The sequence below is a fragment of the Ochlerotatus camptorhynchus genome, unplaced genomic scaffold (genome assembly GCF_037179485.1).
Source record: "Ochlerotatus camptorhynchus isolate MF236.1 unplaced genomic scaffold, CSIRO-AGI_Acam_v1.1 ptg000094l, whole genome shotgun sequence".
Classification (NCBI taxonomy): domain Eukaryota; kingdom Metazoa; phylum Arthropoda; class Insecta; order Diptera; family Culicidae; genus Ochlerotatus; species Ochlerotatus camptorhynchus.
In genome coordinates this window covers 706,136-723,438 of record NW_027040584.1, presented here as the reverse complement: position 1 = coordinate 723,438, position 17,303 = coordinate 706,136, and the positions used below count along the sequence as shown (strand labels likewise).

The 17,303-nt window shown below is 38.6% G+C and overlaps 2 protein-coding genes across 5 annotated transcripts in view; one reads left to right on the top strand and one right to left on the bottom strand.

Moving 5' to 3' along the window:
- The window catches only part of LOC135698737 (protein toll-like), a 183,707-nt gene extending 178,538 nt beyond the window's left edge, over positions 1–5,169 (bottom strand). The window contains exon 1 of the mRNA XM_065218838.1: positions 3,604–5,169. The gene's annotated coding sequence lies outside the window, so the exon portion shown is untranslated. The remainder of the gene's footprint in view (positions 1–3,603) is intronic.
- Positions 1–17,303, top strand: part of Lerp (lysosomal enzyme receptor protein) — a 483,866-nt gene that overhangs the window by 224,521 nt on the left and 242,042 nt on the right. The gene's annotated exons all lie outside the window — the stretch shown is intronic.

Here is a 17,303-nt window from a genome sequence, read left to right as displayed (position 1 = left end):
GGCTTTCTGCGGCGAAGAAGGTGGACAAGGTGGCTGTACAAAATCTGATGGCTGGGGTCAAGCGTAAGGCCCGGCAATTTGGATTTGGAAAAGCGGAAGCCTAACTGAATATTTTTCCTGAATTTTATACTAATTGAACTTGAAAAAGAAATTTAATTTGATTTTTTAAATAAACGATTTCACCGATTTACACGCGTTTTCCCTTGACCAAATTTTGACCGTATCACCCTTTAGGAGTTTTTCCAGGAGATCAAATGGGGTTACTACTGGACAATTTGGAGAATCTGGAACATCGTATACACATGGAATTGGAATTTAAATGATGTGCATAATCTCTATGAACCTGTTTGGAGTTAATTTGTAACTAAGGGCACTGTATTAGTCACCGTTGATCTGGTAGATCATTTGATCTGAACTCCAGGGATAATTTGAAGAATCTTGAGCATATTATAAACATATAAATAGATTATAAGTGATGCGCGAACACTTTGGGCAGGAAATGTTTGGACAGGTGTCGTCAGTGAGGGAATCGTGCAGACCATGGTTGATCCAGTTGATCAAATAATTTGAACTCCAGTACAATTTGGAGAACCGAGAACATCGTATACACAAGGAAATGAAACGCAAATGAACCTGTTGGGAGTTGGTCTGAACTCCAGGGAAATATGAAGATTTTTGAGCATCTTAAATACCTCAAAATAGATTATGAGTGATGCGCAAAAACTCTATGAACATGTTTGGGTATGTGTTTTCACTGGAGACATCGCGCAGGCCTTGTTTGATCCAGGAGATCAATTGGGCTGGACTTCTGGACAATGGAAATGAAACGTAAACGATGTACATAATCTCTATGAACCTGTTTGGAGTTGTTTCGTAACTGAGGGCGTTGTATCAGTCATTCTGGTAGACCATTTGATCTAAACTCCAGGATAATTTGGAAAACCTTCAACATCTTATATACATCAACATATATCATAATCGATGTGCAAAAACTCAATGAACATGTTTGGGTATGTGTCGTCACTGACGACGTGGCGCAGACCTTGGTTGATCCAGTAGACCAAACAGTCTGAAGTCCTGGACAGTTTGTAGTACTTAAAACATGTTGCAACCAAGCAAATTCATCTAGAAATTTGGGTCAAATTGGGTTTAATTAACATGCCAGTGCATGATCCGTTACCAAAGGTATCGTCGCTGTCCACATTAAATTGTGTGTGGTCGTTAACATAATAACTTCATAAGGTTTTGGAGATCTAGGCCTTTGAGTTTGGCTATAAGCTGGTGCTTTCATATTTTTCCACTCACGACTACAACTTTGCTGAAGAAAGTGTGTCTACTACTTTTGATTTTATGCAAAAAATCATAGAACGTGGTCATGACCACGCGAGCTCGAAAGGGTTCAAATGTCTCAAAAATTGTGTTCTGTGTATAAATTCCATGAAAAACGTATTGAAAAAATGGTCAAAAAATTTAACAAAAATTCTTGTTCTACAATTTTTGTCAATTTTCGAGTGTCCATAATTTTAAGCATATAAAAAATCTGGAGTTCTGAGATACTTAGTAAAATTCCAGAAAAATTCCGAGAGGTTCATGAAAATGTTCGAATGTTCCCTTACATGAGCACCAGAAAATTGTGAGAACATTTTCAGAGATCTTTAATGCTGGTTTACCATTAATTTTAAGAATTGTGAGAGCACTTAAGAAATTCTCAAATTTTCCAGAATGTCGAGAGACCTTCGAAGAAGATTAGAGATTTTCCGGTAGTTTAATTATAATCAGAGAAGCTTCGAGTACTTCGAGGATGATCAAAAGGACTTCAAAATAGCCTGATTAAACTCCAGAAAATTGCAAGAACTTTCAAGGAGCTCCGAGGAATTATGGGATATTCTTCGAATACATTTCGGTGTATTTCAGGAATGTTCCGAACACTTTAAGGACGTTGCGAGTTTCTGGAATGTTTTATGTATATCAGAAAAATTTCTGGATCATTTGAACATTAAAGGAAATATTGTGCTAAGATCCTCCAGAATTTCCCAACTTCTCCTTCAAGTTTCTTTTGACTGCTCCGTAAGCCCTCTGGCTTCCGGCTTTCGCCAGAAGTTTCTTCCAATCTACCTTAGGAAATTTCTTCCAGTGTCTTCAGGAAGTTTCTTTCGTCTTCTCCAGAAAGTTCCATTAATCTTCTACCGGATGTATCTTTCGAGTTCTCCCAGAATTTGCTTGTGTCTTCCTCTGGAATTTTCTCCATAAATGATTCTCCGTAGGCTGTTTTCCGACAGCTATTGGAAGATTTTTCCGAGCTTCTTCTGGCTTCGCCTGGAAATGGCTACTCCTGGAGTTTGCTTCTGATTTCCGAAATTTTTCTGGCTTCCTCTGGGTGTGTCATCGGATTTTCCCCTGAAGTTGCGCCAGAAATTAATCAATATTTTTCTTAGAAGTTCTCCGGATGTTTTTCCGACTTACAACTTTGTTCAAACTTCATCCAGAAGAGCTTTTTTTATTCACTCTCTGGAAGTTTTTTAGTTTTTTCAATTGCTGAAGGATCTTTTACCTAAACTCAACAATGGATGCCTGAAAAGCTCAGATATATTGACAGACCAACGTATAAAATTAAATCAGAAGTTCAGAGCTAAAAATTCCCCCCTCAAAATGTTGAGAAACGAAAATTAAACGGTGTAGTGATCACCTCAATTTTCAGCTTCACTCCGCTTTACGATACTAAGTTATTTAAAATTATGGAACAATTTGATGCAATTTTGGAGTATTTCATTTTACCATATAAAACCGGGATAATTATGGGCTGTAACCGGAAATTTAATTTCTTAAATCCAGTGGCCACCCTGATCTATCAATTCCATAATCCTGGGTCCTATTGCACTCTGAAATTCTCACTGGATGCTACCGACTGAGGAACTTAATAGTCGGGAGTATATCGGCTTCGCAGTCCTCAAGTAATTAAGTGATTAAATGTTGCCCTTCATCCGACGTTTCGGTGTTTATTACATATTCTTCAGATCTTTTCATGATCGAATTCTTGATGTCTAAAGCAAACCCCACACGCATCAATATATTGACGCCAAGAGGAATTATTGACAATAATATTGATGATGTGAATTCAGAAATATTGTCAATCTCGATATATTGACGTCAATATAGTATGTATTGACAATACGATTATTGTCAATAAAAGCAATCGTGTAGGGTCCACTTAAAAGCGTTCAACAATCCAAGGATTGCCGCTGTAGCCTACTAATGTTGTTCCAAAATCGTCTATTCTTAGATGCAAATTTGTTTTCAATGACACCCTTCGCGCTTGTTTCCGGCACCCAACCCCCGTAGAATTCGGATGAGTCCACCTGTAAATCATACAACCCATCTCATTTCCTGCCAAGCGACTCTGCCGTTACAAACTCATCGCGAAGCGAATGATTTCCATTATCTCACGTTCTCAGCCACTTCTGTTTTCAACAACAACAGCACCTTCGATGCAACTCTGTCATCATCACCTTCAGCTTCTCGACATACATATATACACTCACACCTGTCTATTCTAAATGATTGTAAAACTGTACGACAGCGACACCGAAAGCAATCGATTCTCACCTTTCAGGGTCTGCAACTCTGCTTGATCTGCTAGTCACCAATGTAAATAATCCTGTGCTGAGGAGACTCTCATAAACTCCCCGTTTCCGTTAAAACAGGATTCAGTTACACGTAAACCACAAATCTTCTTCTTCTTCTTCTTTCTCTTCAGTTAAAAACATCAAGCACAATGCCTTTCGTTGTGACTTTCCTTGCTCGTGACACACTCGTATGCAAACACAATATCCACCAAAATGCCACTCGTTTGTCTGCTGCTGTTTCCAGCACCAACACTAACAATTCTAGGGATTAATAACAACAACAGCAATGTCGTTGTGTTGTTGAAATTGAAATTCAATCACTGACTTTATGGGTAGGAAATTAATAGTGCACACGTTTTGGTCTTTTTTTTATGAAACCGTCGTCGTTGTGTATTGAATGTCCCACACCTACCACTCAGCTGCTGTCATAACTTTTGGTTTAATGTTTCATTCATGCAGTTGCTCGGAAAAATTAACTGTACACCTAGCAGCAGTCTATCCGATTGTCTTCGGCCAGAGAGAGAGATAGAGGCTAAGGTACCTACTGCTGTTGCTGCTGCTTCGAATACCGGGGAGTCCCGCTACAGTCGAAGCATTTGCTGCGATCTAGTTTTCATGCGATGGTAGTTTATCTTCAGCCGTCGTACGCTTCTTTCCGTATTATTTACCGTATCGAGGCACCGGCATTCCCTAAATGCGGTCAGTTTCACTTGCTGTGGCTAACAAATAGTTTCAATCGAAACTGCTCCTACAACAGTGGGTAATTCCAAACCTCCAGCGTTGGTGGAATTCTCAGAACGACAATTATCCCGACGATCACTGCTACTGCTGGATATTTATTCCAATATAATTAATATTCAAAACGATATGCACGATCCATCCGGTGTAATAAACTATCCACGCGAAGCAATCTCAACGCTGTACACACTGCTCTGCAACACAACACACAGCCACGAAGGTCATGAACACGCACTTGCTACACACCTGAACGGCATCGACGTCGTCGTCGTCGTCGTCACATCAACCACTTTTGTTTTCTTCAAGAGTTGCACAAAATAACCTCCAACAGTCGTTATTTTTTCCCAAGGCGGCACTGCTTCACCTCAGTAAATCCGTTTCGTTCGTTTCGTAGTATTTTTTACAAGAAAGATGCAAATGAGTTCCACCCCCACCGGACTCAACGCATGGTGGTGGGAGGCTTTTCGGTAACGATGACAACGCAACGGCACGCGCGCGACGCAAACAATACAACAAAGCTCGACAATAACAACACACGTGCACTGCAACCGTTTGGCTCGATACCGGTATAATCGCGTCGACGTCAGCACTGGTTCAAATCTCGCAACGTACTGAAACAGAACCTGACTGACCGGACCGAATCTCCGATTTCGAGAACTACTCCAACACGTAGGTCACACGAGATGATGCTGTCTTTACTACTGCGATTAACAAGCTACCTTCTCGCCGGCTGACTGACTACTGAATGCTGACTGCTTTGGGTTTGTCTCGAATAGTGGGAAAAGCCCTCCAATCGAGACTGCTTCATATCTACCTAGCCTCCTATACACAGAATACAGCAGCGCCTGGCAGCAAAGCAAGCAACAGACCCTCGTGTGCTGTGTGGCTGTGGGGTTTTGCTTGGGATGGGAGTTTTGTTTTGATCTCTGCGTTCGCTCTCTTCGATGGCTTCGATGATGGGAGAGTGGTCGAAGTTGGTGGAAAACAGAGAGCTGTGATTGGGCGTGAGATTGCGAGAGACGGAGAGAGAGGTGTTCAAAAATGGTTGTGGGCCGACTGCTGTTTGGTGGCAGTAGCATTGATGAAAGTAAATATTGTCCTTTCGTCAGGTAGATAATAAACTGTTTACAAGCAAATGCAATGCTGGAACGGCGTATAGTTGTTGACATTGAAGAATTGATTTGCCTCAGGGGTTTGAAGGCAATGATTAGGGATTTCCGTGTTTTGTTGTTTTTCCACGTCGTAAACATTTGCATGATTTACAAGAATTTTTCTTGAGAATAAACATTTTCGAGTTCCTACAGAAAACCGTGGGCAGATTCGACCAACTGTTTATCTTATTTGCATATTATTTGTTTTGTATCACGCTTATGCATTTTGCTAAACAAAGGTAGGTATCCAAACTATAAAGCATGGTCTTTTTTATTTATTTTTTAACAATTTCGTCACTTTTCATAGAGATCCTTATTGACGATTTATATGTATTTATACGTTAGGCCTTGTTCAGACAACACACTTTTGACATGAGCATGAGCAGGGAATCAAGAAAATCCTATCTTCCTGTGCTTATCCTTTATTTCCATTTCGTCAAGCCAGTGTAGACTACATACAATGATTATTACAATGTTTACTTACATATTATGCATTAATTCTATTCTGTTTTAGCTTAGTTTTTATTTGCTGCTTGGACAAAGTGTCAATAGTTCCGCAATGCAAATTATATAGGCGCATCATTCGATTGATTGGGATATTTTTCTGAAAATAAATTCCGTGTTCTAAGATATCGACAAGGTGTGTAAAAGTTTAATTGTGCGAGAATTTCTGCCGAATCTATGCGCATTGAAATAATGTCGTTGATGAAGAAAAGCATTGCAAATTGGCGGCGCTCCTTAAGTGTTTGTATATTGATGAGCATGCAGCGCGCTTCATAAGATGGTAATGGAAATGCAGTCCAATTCAATTTACGTAAAGCATATAAAAGGAATTGTTTTTGGACAGATTCTATGCGTTCTTCGTGAATGGAAATGTATGGATTCCATACTAGGTGGCAGTATTCCAGAATTGGCCTTACATATGTGGTATATAATAGCTTAATAGTGTATGGGTCTTCGAAATTATGACTGAACCTTTTGATGAAGCCTAGCATCCTGTTTGCTTTACTAATGATAGTATTATAATGTTCTATAAAAGTTAGTTTGGAGTCTAGGATTACACCTAGATCTCTTACAATTTTGCTTTTTTCTACTATTTGGTTGCCTAATGATATTTCAATATGCGGTGTTTCAATTTTTCTGCTAAATGCTATTGAAGTACATTTTTTTACGTTCAGTTGAAGTAGACTTTTACTACACCAGGTGTGGAATATATTGATTTCATTCTGGAATTCTTCTGCATCGCTAGAATTACTTATTTCCATAAAGAGCTTCATGTCGTCTGCATATACAAGCAATTTTATTTTTTTAAGTATGTGGGAAATGTCGTTTATGTACAAAATAAAAAGAAGTGGGCCTAAATGAGAACCCTGGGGTACCCCAGAGGTGACTGAAATTGGTTCTGAAAGTTTATTTTGAAAGCGAACTATTTGTTTACGATGTGTTAGGTATGATTGAAGCCAATTCAAAAGTCCAGGCTCCATTCCTATTTTCTGCAATTTGAGGATTAATAATGGTATGTCGATGCGGTCAAATGCTTTACTGAAGTCGGTGTATAGCGCTTCAAGGTGCTTGCCACTGTCCAACGCTTTAATAATGAAAGATACATATTCTAGAAGATTAGAGGTAGTTGAGCGACCTTTAAAAATGCCGTGCTGTTTACTTGTAATTAGATTTTTCACCTGCTGAAAAATATTGCCGTTTACGATTGATTCAAAAAGTTTTCGATTGCAAGAAATGATAGCAATTCCACAATGATTTCGAATGTCTGATTTTGCACCTGATTTGAAAATAGGTACCAAATAAGACGATTTCCAAATTTCAGGGAATTTTCCATTTTTCAGAGACATGTTGAAAAGACGCTCTAGAGGAAATGCGAGTTCTTCAGAAAGGTTTTTCAAAAATATGGGTGCGATGCCGTCAGGTCCAGACCCTTTCGACGCGTTTAAGTTTTTTAGTGCGTTGAGGAAGTTGGTTGACAGAGATGTTTTTAGAAATTTCAGGAATGAATGCATAGAAATCGCGGTCACGATCTTCTTCGGAAAATGTTGTGTATACTTCATGGAAGAAATTTGCAAAGAGATTGCAAATTTCAGAAGAATTCTCACCTACATTTGCATCCAAATTCATTCGCGAAGGAAAATTGCTGCTTTTTAATTTCGTGTTTACATAATTAAAAAGTTATTAGGACATGATTTTACTTCATTTTCGACTTTGCGGTTATAGTCCTCATATGCAGAGTTGATGGCTGTATTTAATTGGTTGCATAAGTTGTGATAGTTTCGCAAATTGGTTTTAGTTTTTTTCTTTTTTTTATAGTTTATGAGCTTTCTGTTTTTTATTCTTCAAATTTTTCAGTTGTGGATTGAACCATGCGGGTAGTTTATTGTTTTGTGTTCGTCTTCTTTTTTTTGATGGTACAGTTTCCAAAATTAGGCTTTGAAGAATTGAGTGAAATTTTTCTACTTCAGTATCGACATTTCCTTCAATACTTATTAAATTTTGCCAATTTATTGTACATAGTCTACGTTTGGCTTCTTCGTAATTTACTTTATGGTATTCCGGCACTTCCTCGTATTCCCAGTCGCTGGAGGAAGAAGAATTTTGTACGAAGATTGAGTATTCAATTGCTGTGTGAAACACTTCATTTTTCCATAAAGGTGCTAATGATGTATCCACACAGAAGTCTTCAGTACAATTTGTAAAAAAAAGGTCTAAATATGAGTTTTGTTGATTTTTTACATGGTTTATTTGATTAGGACCAAAATAAGATATTTTGTCGAATAATAATTGTAATGTTTCGTCTTCACCTACGACCGGGAGTAAAAATGATACATTTTCAATGTCTGTAATAAAGTCTGCGTTTCGTTGATTGAAGTCGCCATAAATATGCAGTTTTACTTCTGGTTCCATATTTGACATTATAGTTTCAACAATTTGAAAAAAATAGTTCAAAATACTGCTTGTGGGCATGTTTAGGTGGAAAATACACAGAAGAAAAAATGTGTATTCCACCGGCAATAAGTGCTTTGACCCAGACATTTTCGAATTCCGTGTGCTTATTTGTTATGATTTCTTCAGAAGTAAAGTCAGCATTGATCGATGATATAAACACTAGTAAACGGAATCATGATCAGTGTACATCTGAGATCATGGGTTATCATTTGTGTTACACACCATGATCAGCAACAAAAACGACAATCCACTGATATGATTACAATCACTGTGCATGGAACTTACTGCCTTCGTTCTGGTTGTTCTGGAGGCCAAATACCCTACAATATGGATAGTTTTACTCAATACTCAACAATATGGGTATTTTTCGAACTGGGATGAACATGTACAATGTTGGAAATTGATGTCCGCTGCCATTTTGAAAACCAAGATGACGGCCATTGATTTCATGAAAACTGTCAAATACCCTACAATATGAGAATTTTTGGAACTGGAATAACGTGCAGATGTCAAAAATCGATGTCTGCCACCATTTTGGCAGCCATTGATTAAAAAAAGCTATCAAAGACCCTAAAATACGGGTATTTTTGGAACCGGGACTACATGTAAATGTCGAAAATCGTTGTATACCGCCATTTTGGAATCGAAGATGGCGGCCAATCGCTTAAGATAAAACTGTCAATAAACTAGTCAACTTGGTGGCCGACATCGATTTTCGACATCTACACGTCATTCCGGTTCCAAAAATACCCTATTTTGGGTACAGTTTGTTTCTTAAACCAATGGCAATCATCTTGGATTCTACATCTGCATGACATCCCTGTTCTGAAAATACCCTATAGCCGGGTACTCGACAGTTTTTCTGCAATCGATGGCGGCCATCTTCGATTGAAAAAATGGCGGCCGACATCGATTATCAATCTCTTTACGTCATCCCCGTTCCGAAAATACCCATATTATAGTTTTTTTTAAATTATTTTTCTTGTCTTATATGGGGAATTTTCGGTGACGATAGTTGATGATTATGATCGGAGATTATCGCTTTTTCATACGATCATTATCTGTAACACAAATGATAATCGCACTATCGTTTCCAGAATTGACCGGTGTGATTTTTCGGATTGTATACTGATCATGAGTGTACCAAAAACTGAGAATGACATTATCTTGATTTCGATTCCCTGTACCGCTGTTCCAAATATACCCTTATTGCATTGTATTTGACATTTTTTCTTAAAACGATGGCCACCATTTTGGATTTCAAAATGGCGGCGGTCATAGATTTTCGATCTCTATACGTCATCTCCGTTCCGAAAATATCCATATATAAGGGTATTTGATATGTATTGTATTGGGAATTTTCAGTAACGACAGCTGACGATGATGCTCGAAGATTATCGCTATTTCATATGATCGTGATCTGTAACACAAACGATAATCGCATTATCGTTTCCAGAACTGTCCGTTGTGAGTTTTGCGTTTGTACTGATCCTGAGTGTAACCAAAATGAGAATGAAATTATCTTTATCTATATTGAAGATTTTGATTCCCTGAGCATGAGCATTGACGACCACATATTTCGTAGTTGCTACTCCGTGATTGACGCAGCGAAATTTGCACAAAGAACCATATGAATGGGGTTTGGGATTGGCAATCCATTCTTTGCAAAATCCGATCCGAAGGTCAATTGGGAGATTTCATTAAAAGCTCAGCGCAGATGTCGCTACTGTAGATCCAAATGTTCATCAAACCTGCGTAAATCCTTCCAATATCACCTTCAAATTGAAGAGGAAAACGTTTTTCAGATCTGACTGATGTACATATTTGACTTTTTCAGATGAAAAAAAGCAAAGTGGTCATTTTATACGATAGATGAGGAGATGAAAATATAGAGTTGATAGTTCCGTTAGAGTACGACTGTGTGAAAATTGTATATAGAGAGCAAGGGTTAATTTTGAGGAAGGCACGAATCGGGTTGATCATCTCCTTTACCAAACTCTCCTGATAAAAATTGAAACGGCCACCAACGTTTTTAACCGATAACTCACAGTTTAATTCTTGGATAGTATCCTAATTTCTCTTTTGTTCTTTTCTTTTCTTCCACAGGTGAGACAAATATAATGAATGAAACAGGTACACGCAAAAGTAGGTAGTTGTTTATATAATTCTTCAAATATTGATGCAGAAGTTAGAACGGTCTGTTGGTTCAATACATGCCTAACAATGGATTAGGTTCTAAATCACATTGATCGATTCTGTTCATCGACTTTCTCTTTCAACCTAGGGGAAGTACAACTTGATCTGAAGACATACATATGTGGTGTAGAAATTTCTCATATTGGAAGTTATTATAGTTTTTAGTATAAATATTAATGATATAAACTGTCAAGTGGAAAGCTACAATAAAAAAAATCATCTTTAAAGTTCTTGAAAGCTCTCTGAAGATCTCGCAATTCTCCTGAAGTTCTTGGTGCTGCCCTGAAGTTGATGGAACTGCCATAAACATAAATTTATCGGAACTTTCCTAAAAATATCTGCAGTTTTCTGAAGTTCATGGAATTTCCCTTCAAATCTACATTGTCAAAGTTGTGGACTTTCTTGAAGTTTTCGTAACTTATTTAAAGTTCCTGCAATTCTCCTGAAGTTAAAGTTCTCGGATCTTATCTGAAGATTTTCTAGAAATTTTCCTTATGTTCTCGGAGCATCCCTAAGGTTTCCGAATTTTTATTGAAGTTGTTCCGAGAACTTCTTTGAAGTTCTCTAAAATTCTCTGACCTTCTCTAAAATTCTCGGAGTTACTCTAAAGTTTCATGTGATTTGATGATCGGACGTAAGCTGGTTTTTGAGTCAAGAAAATTTCACTTCCATCCGGATGTGGTCAATGTGGTCCTGAGTACTCAAGATGACAATGGATATCTTGTTTTTGAATTGTCATGTGATTTGATGTGTCACGTTTTCGGTTTTCCTTCAAGAATAATCTGGTCACTTCCCCGGGGATACCAGAAATGGAACATGTCCGGATGCAGCCATCAATACGGGCAAGCAATGTGATATGTTGCTTGAGGGATATGAGATCAATGAAATTATAGCTACTTCGCCGGTGGTGTCCAGGTACCACTTCGTCCGGATGGGGTCAATAATGATAGTCTTGTTTCTGAATTCCCATGTGATTTTATGTGCCGCATACCTGCTTTTGGTTCAAGAAGAATCTAATATCAGATTCACAAAACTTCAGTCTAGTAGATCAGGCATTATTCTGAAGGTTTTAAACTGATCATAAATATAAATGACGTCTCCCAGGTATTATTATAAGATTATTTATAAGACCTTCTGAACCAAGGTCGTATTAAGTAGCCAAACCATGTTGCGGGTACCCCCGGGGGAAGTGGTCATCAAATTACATGAGAATTCAAAAATAAGATCATTGGTGGCCGTATTAAGAACTGAAGACCACGTTGGCCAGATCCGGACATGTTCCGGGAACCCCCGAGGAAGTGGCAAACATTCTTCTCAACACCCTCATGCGACACTTAAAACTACATTCAGAGTTCAAAAATATGATCATTGGTAGCCAGATCTGGACATGTTTCGGGTACCCTCGGGGATCTGGTGAGCTTCTTCTTGAACCAACACCCACATACGACACATCAAATTTCATGATAATTCCAAAATATGATCATTGATGGCCATATTAAGTACTGAAGACCACGTTAGCCAGATCCGGACATGTTTCGGGTACCCCCAAGGAAGTGGCCACATTCTTCTTAAACCAACACCATCATGCAATACATAAATAAGATCATTGGTGACTATATTAAGTACGCAGGACCACGTTGGCCAAATCCGAACATGTTCCGGATACCCCCGGAGAAGTGAAACTTGAACCTACATCCTCATGTGACACATCAATCTACATGAGAATTAAAAAAAAAACATTTGTGGCCATATTAAGTATTCAGGACCACGTTGGCCAGACATGTTCCGGGTGCTATCGTTATCGGTGAAGTTGGCATGCATTGGCCTCACAATGGAACTTCTCCGGAGTTCTTGGAACTTCCCTGAAATTCTATTCAAAACTACTTTGATGATCTCCTCAGAACTACTCTGAAACTTTTCACATAACTTCTCTGAAGTTATCCTCAGAACTACTATGAAGTTCGCCTCAGAAATAATCTGAAATTCTCCTCAGAATTAATCTGAAGTTCTCTTTAGAACTGCTTTGAAGTTCTACTCAGAACTACTTTGAACTTCTCCTCAGAACTACTCTGAAGTTCTCCTTGGAATTGCTTTGAACTTCTTCTCAGAACTACTCTGAAGATCTCCTCAGCACTATTTTCAACTTCTCCTCAGAACTACTATGAAGTTATCCTTAGAATTGCTTTGAACTTCTCCTCAAAACTACTTTGATGGTCTCCTCAGAACTACCCTGAAGTTCTCATTAGAACTACTCTGAAACTCTCCACATAACTTCTCTGAAGTTCTCCTCAGAACTACTATGAAGTTCGCCTCAGGAATAATCTGAAATTCTCCTCAGAACTACTCTGCAGTTCTCTTCAAAACTACTGTGATGTTCTCCTCAGAACTACTTTGAACTTCTCCTCAGAACTACTCTGAAGTTCTCCTTAGAATTGCCTTGAACTTCTCCTCGAACTACTCTGAAGATCTCCTCAGAATTATTTTAAACTTCTCCTCAGAACTACTATGTAGTTATCCTCAGAACTACTCTGAAGTTCTCCGCAGAACTACTCTGAAGTTCTCCTTAGCATTGCTTTAAACTTCTCCTCAGAATTACTCTGAAGTTCTTCTAAGAACTACTCTGAAGTTCTCCTAAGAACTACTGTGAAGTTCTCCATAGCATTGCTTTAAACTTCTCCTCAGAACTACTCTGAAATTCTTCTCAGAACTACTTTAAACTTCTCTTCAGAACTACTCTGAAGTTCTCCTTAGAATTGATTTGAACTTCTTCTCAGAACTACTCTGAAGATCTCCTCAGAACTACTCTGAAGTCCTCCTTATAATTGGTTTGAACTTCTCCTCAGAACTACTCTGAAGTTCTCCTTAGAATTGCTTTGAACTTCTCCTCAGAACTACTCTAAAGTTCTCCTCAGAACTACTCTGAGTTCTTCTCAGAACTACTCTGAAGTTCTCATCAAAACTAAGTTCTCGTCAGAAATACTCTGAAGTTCTCATAAAAACTATTCTAGACCTTCGATGAAGTTTTCAAAATTTTCCTGTGTCGGAATATTTTCTTGAAGATCTTTTAACTTTCCCGATAGTCGGAACTTTCCTAAAGATATCGTTACTCCTGAGAAGTTCTTTGAACTTGTAAATAAATAAGAGATCCCTGGACTTCCCTAAAATTCACGGCACTTTCCTTAAACTCCTGCAGTTGTCTTGATATTCATAACTCTTCTCCGAAGCTCTCGACATTTTCCCACGGTTGGTTCATGGTATTTCTTCAAAGTGCTCCCACATTGTTTGACGTTAATTTTTACAAGAGCTCAGATTGAATAATTACTCAGAAGACTCTTCGCTATGTCAGCTGAATCAGAGAGATTATTCAAGTAGCTAATTAGCTAGTTTGAAGCTCTCCAACTGATTGAAAGTGCAAGAGACGACTCTCGAATATGATGCCTTCAAGTAGATCAAGTATTATTCTGAAGATCTTGGACTGATCACAACAATCAATGTCGTCTCGTAAGCATTCTTTTAAGATGCAAGCTAGATCAGGGATTATTCAAAAGATCTCCAAACGATAGAAAATTCTATTCGTTCAAGTATTTTTTAAAAATTATTCTGGTAGATCAGGGATAATTCAGGTAGGGTTAACTACCCCATTTCCGGCCTATTAACCATAACCCGCACTTAGTCTTTCTTTATCTAGTTCAGTTAAGCACCAAACGGATTGTTATTGTTACTGATGGCTTCCAAATTTATTTACCTTTCCGTACGTACCGTAAGATTTGAAAACGAGAAACCAATCGTTAAGATATTGTCAAAAGTCCAACACTGCTTCTTGACGCCAAACTCGGCCTACAGATTTTAAACTTGGCCTAACGCATTGAAACGCAATTGAAACGCCATTGAATTTACTTCGGCCTATCGGATGAAGATAAAAAATGATTCGGTCGGAGCGCTTCTTTTGTTTTTGTGAATAATGGGTGCAAACCTTCATATCACGCGTTCGCATTGACTTCGTTCGGTAGCTTATTAACTAAAGTATCATACCAAACGCATACTTGACTTGTTAACTCTGAAATCATGGATTTATTTGAAGTTTTCTGCTCGATAGGCTAAAAATGGGCGATTAGGCCGAAGTAGTTCTCTACCCTAACTGAAACAAAAAAATCAAATGATCAGCTGAAATCAGCTTACACAAGCTTGGTGATTTCATGCAGCTCCCATCGACGAAAGGAGTACACAAACTGCCACCACCAACAAGTTAGTCCGCCAAAAGTATACCCATCTGAGGATCGCGTTCTTCTTCCCGGACACCAGAATTGGACTCGATTTGATTGAACTAATTATACTGATCTACTACTTGTTGCTGTGTATCGAGTTCAGAACAGAAAAAAAAACATAAACAGATTAATCCATCCTGGCTGAAATAATCAAGATGGTAAAGTAAAATTAATTCGTTTGTCTTGATTCTATTATAAATAATTGTTAATATTTACCAACAAATCCATACGAAAATCAGTCGCCCGAACTCAAAACTGCAATCAAAATAATTTTTCGTGGTTTGTTTACGTACAGCATGCAGCGGAAGAGGAAAAATGCATTGTGGGTAGGAATGCGGCAAAGCGGCAGCAGTACAGCGCTTATCGCGATTTTAGTACGTTGAGCGTTTGCCGCTGTCATTGTGTTCAGCCGTTAACCATTGAAAGTTTCACAAAAAGGCTTATCAAATGGTTATCGATTTACATGTATTTTTGAAAACTTTTCGCATATTTTGAATGTTGTGTATTGAGATACAGCTACTATACTTGAATTTCCTTATATTTGAATTAAAATTGCGGTGAAAAAATTTAAAATTCATTTTCTGGTTTATTTACATTTTGGACACAGGTCCTCTTCAAATGTTACGCGAGAATTGTATTTTTATGCCTAAACTCATTTTGACCGTAAATTGAAAATATTTGTCCTTCGTTTATTGCATGAGCACCCCTAGCGGGTTTCCAATTCTTGGAGAATCTCTTCCCATTCTCTTTTCTCTTGCTTTCTCTCACTCTCGCGAAATTTTCCCGTTCCACTCGTTCAATTCGAGCGATCGTTCGTCGTGAGAGCAATGCAATCTCTTCCCTTTCGGCATGCATTATTTATATGCATAAACACCGTTCTGAGAGATCGCCGATTCCGATATCATATGGTGTTTCTGGGAAAACTCGTGTCATGCGAATGTTTTATATCTCGCGAGTGTTTGCCGTTTTTCACACTTATACGGTAGATTATTTTTCGGGATTCATTTGGTTGCCCACTGAAGAAATAATCCGCGTGCAGATTATTCGCACGAACGAAGTACGAAGAGCAACAGCGTTACAAAAACATCTTTGAAGTAACGCTTTCGATTATTTACAGCTCCGCTCCATCAATCTCATCCATCTGTCTGCAGCAGGGTCGGAACAGAATAGGATATTCAAATAATAATGCCAATGTTCTTTAGCAGTGCTTTTGCCTTGCACAGCCACAGCTAGTTTAGGTTACTGTTCTACAACAACTCTCATCGCGAAAGTGAATGCAAAGAAAAATATCAAAGAAACGTGCTGCGCTGCTGCACATGTCGGCGCGACACATTCGGGTTCGTTGGATTAGTGCACGCTTTAAATGTGAAGGTACGGAAGAACTCCACCACTCTTTGTGCACGCTCGTTGTGTTTGTTCTGATGCTCTAATGATCATTCTAATGTGACACTAGTGGAGGGTGGTGGCAGCAATGCATTGTGGATTGTAACAAGAGAAAATGATTGTTTTGCCATTAGGAAGGCGAATGCGTTCTTGCTTTTGTCACGTTCTTCAGCTTTCAGGCGTGAAGAAAGGCACATTCGTAGATGGAGGAAGATGGACGTTTTGCGGTGATGAAGGAGTTTTTTTTCCCGGATAGCGGCAGCTTCCACTGTTTGCGAATATAAAGGTGCATGCTAAAGGCAGTGATGTCGCATTTCAATCTTCTTTCTCGGTCAATTTTGAAACATTTGTGGAATCAATGCGTTTTTTTTTTCTCTAAATTTATCTCTCTAGTTTACATACATTTGTTCTGTATTAAACCTTTTAGAAAATCATTCAGTTGCAAATACAATTACATATTCATCGGTGCACGAGGTGTAAGCGAACTGACTGTGTGTACCGAAGAGTTTTCCTTGTTACTTATTTTGTTGAAAAGTTGATGTCTGCAACGTTTTCTGAGCCGTTGGATATACAACTGTCAAAATCTGTCAATCCTCTGTCCCAGTGTGTACCAACACAATTATGAAAAGGGCCATTCTAATTTCATAAACAAAGGCTTCAATCGCCCATTTCCCGTGAACCAAAACCTCTCCACGCAAACCAACAACACATTATGACCTTTGATTGAATCGTTTGATTGCAAACTGAGTTTGACCCTTTTCACAATTCATTCCCGAATTACCTACTAGATTTTTTGTTCGCATGGTCACCAAATAAAACCGCTTCAGAATTGCGTCGCTTTAGCCATCAAAACAAAACAACATCGACGGATGAGTGACTGGTGAGGATGCAAAAAAAAACAACAACAACTGTCATCTGCATCAGAGCCAACAAAGCATGCTAGGCCAATGCCAGTCAGAGTATGCTGCGGTACGGCGTGGTGGTATCCGCCG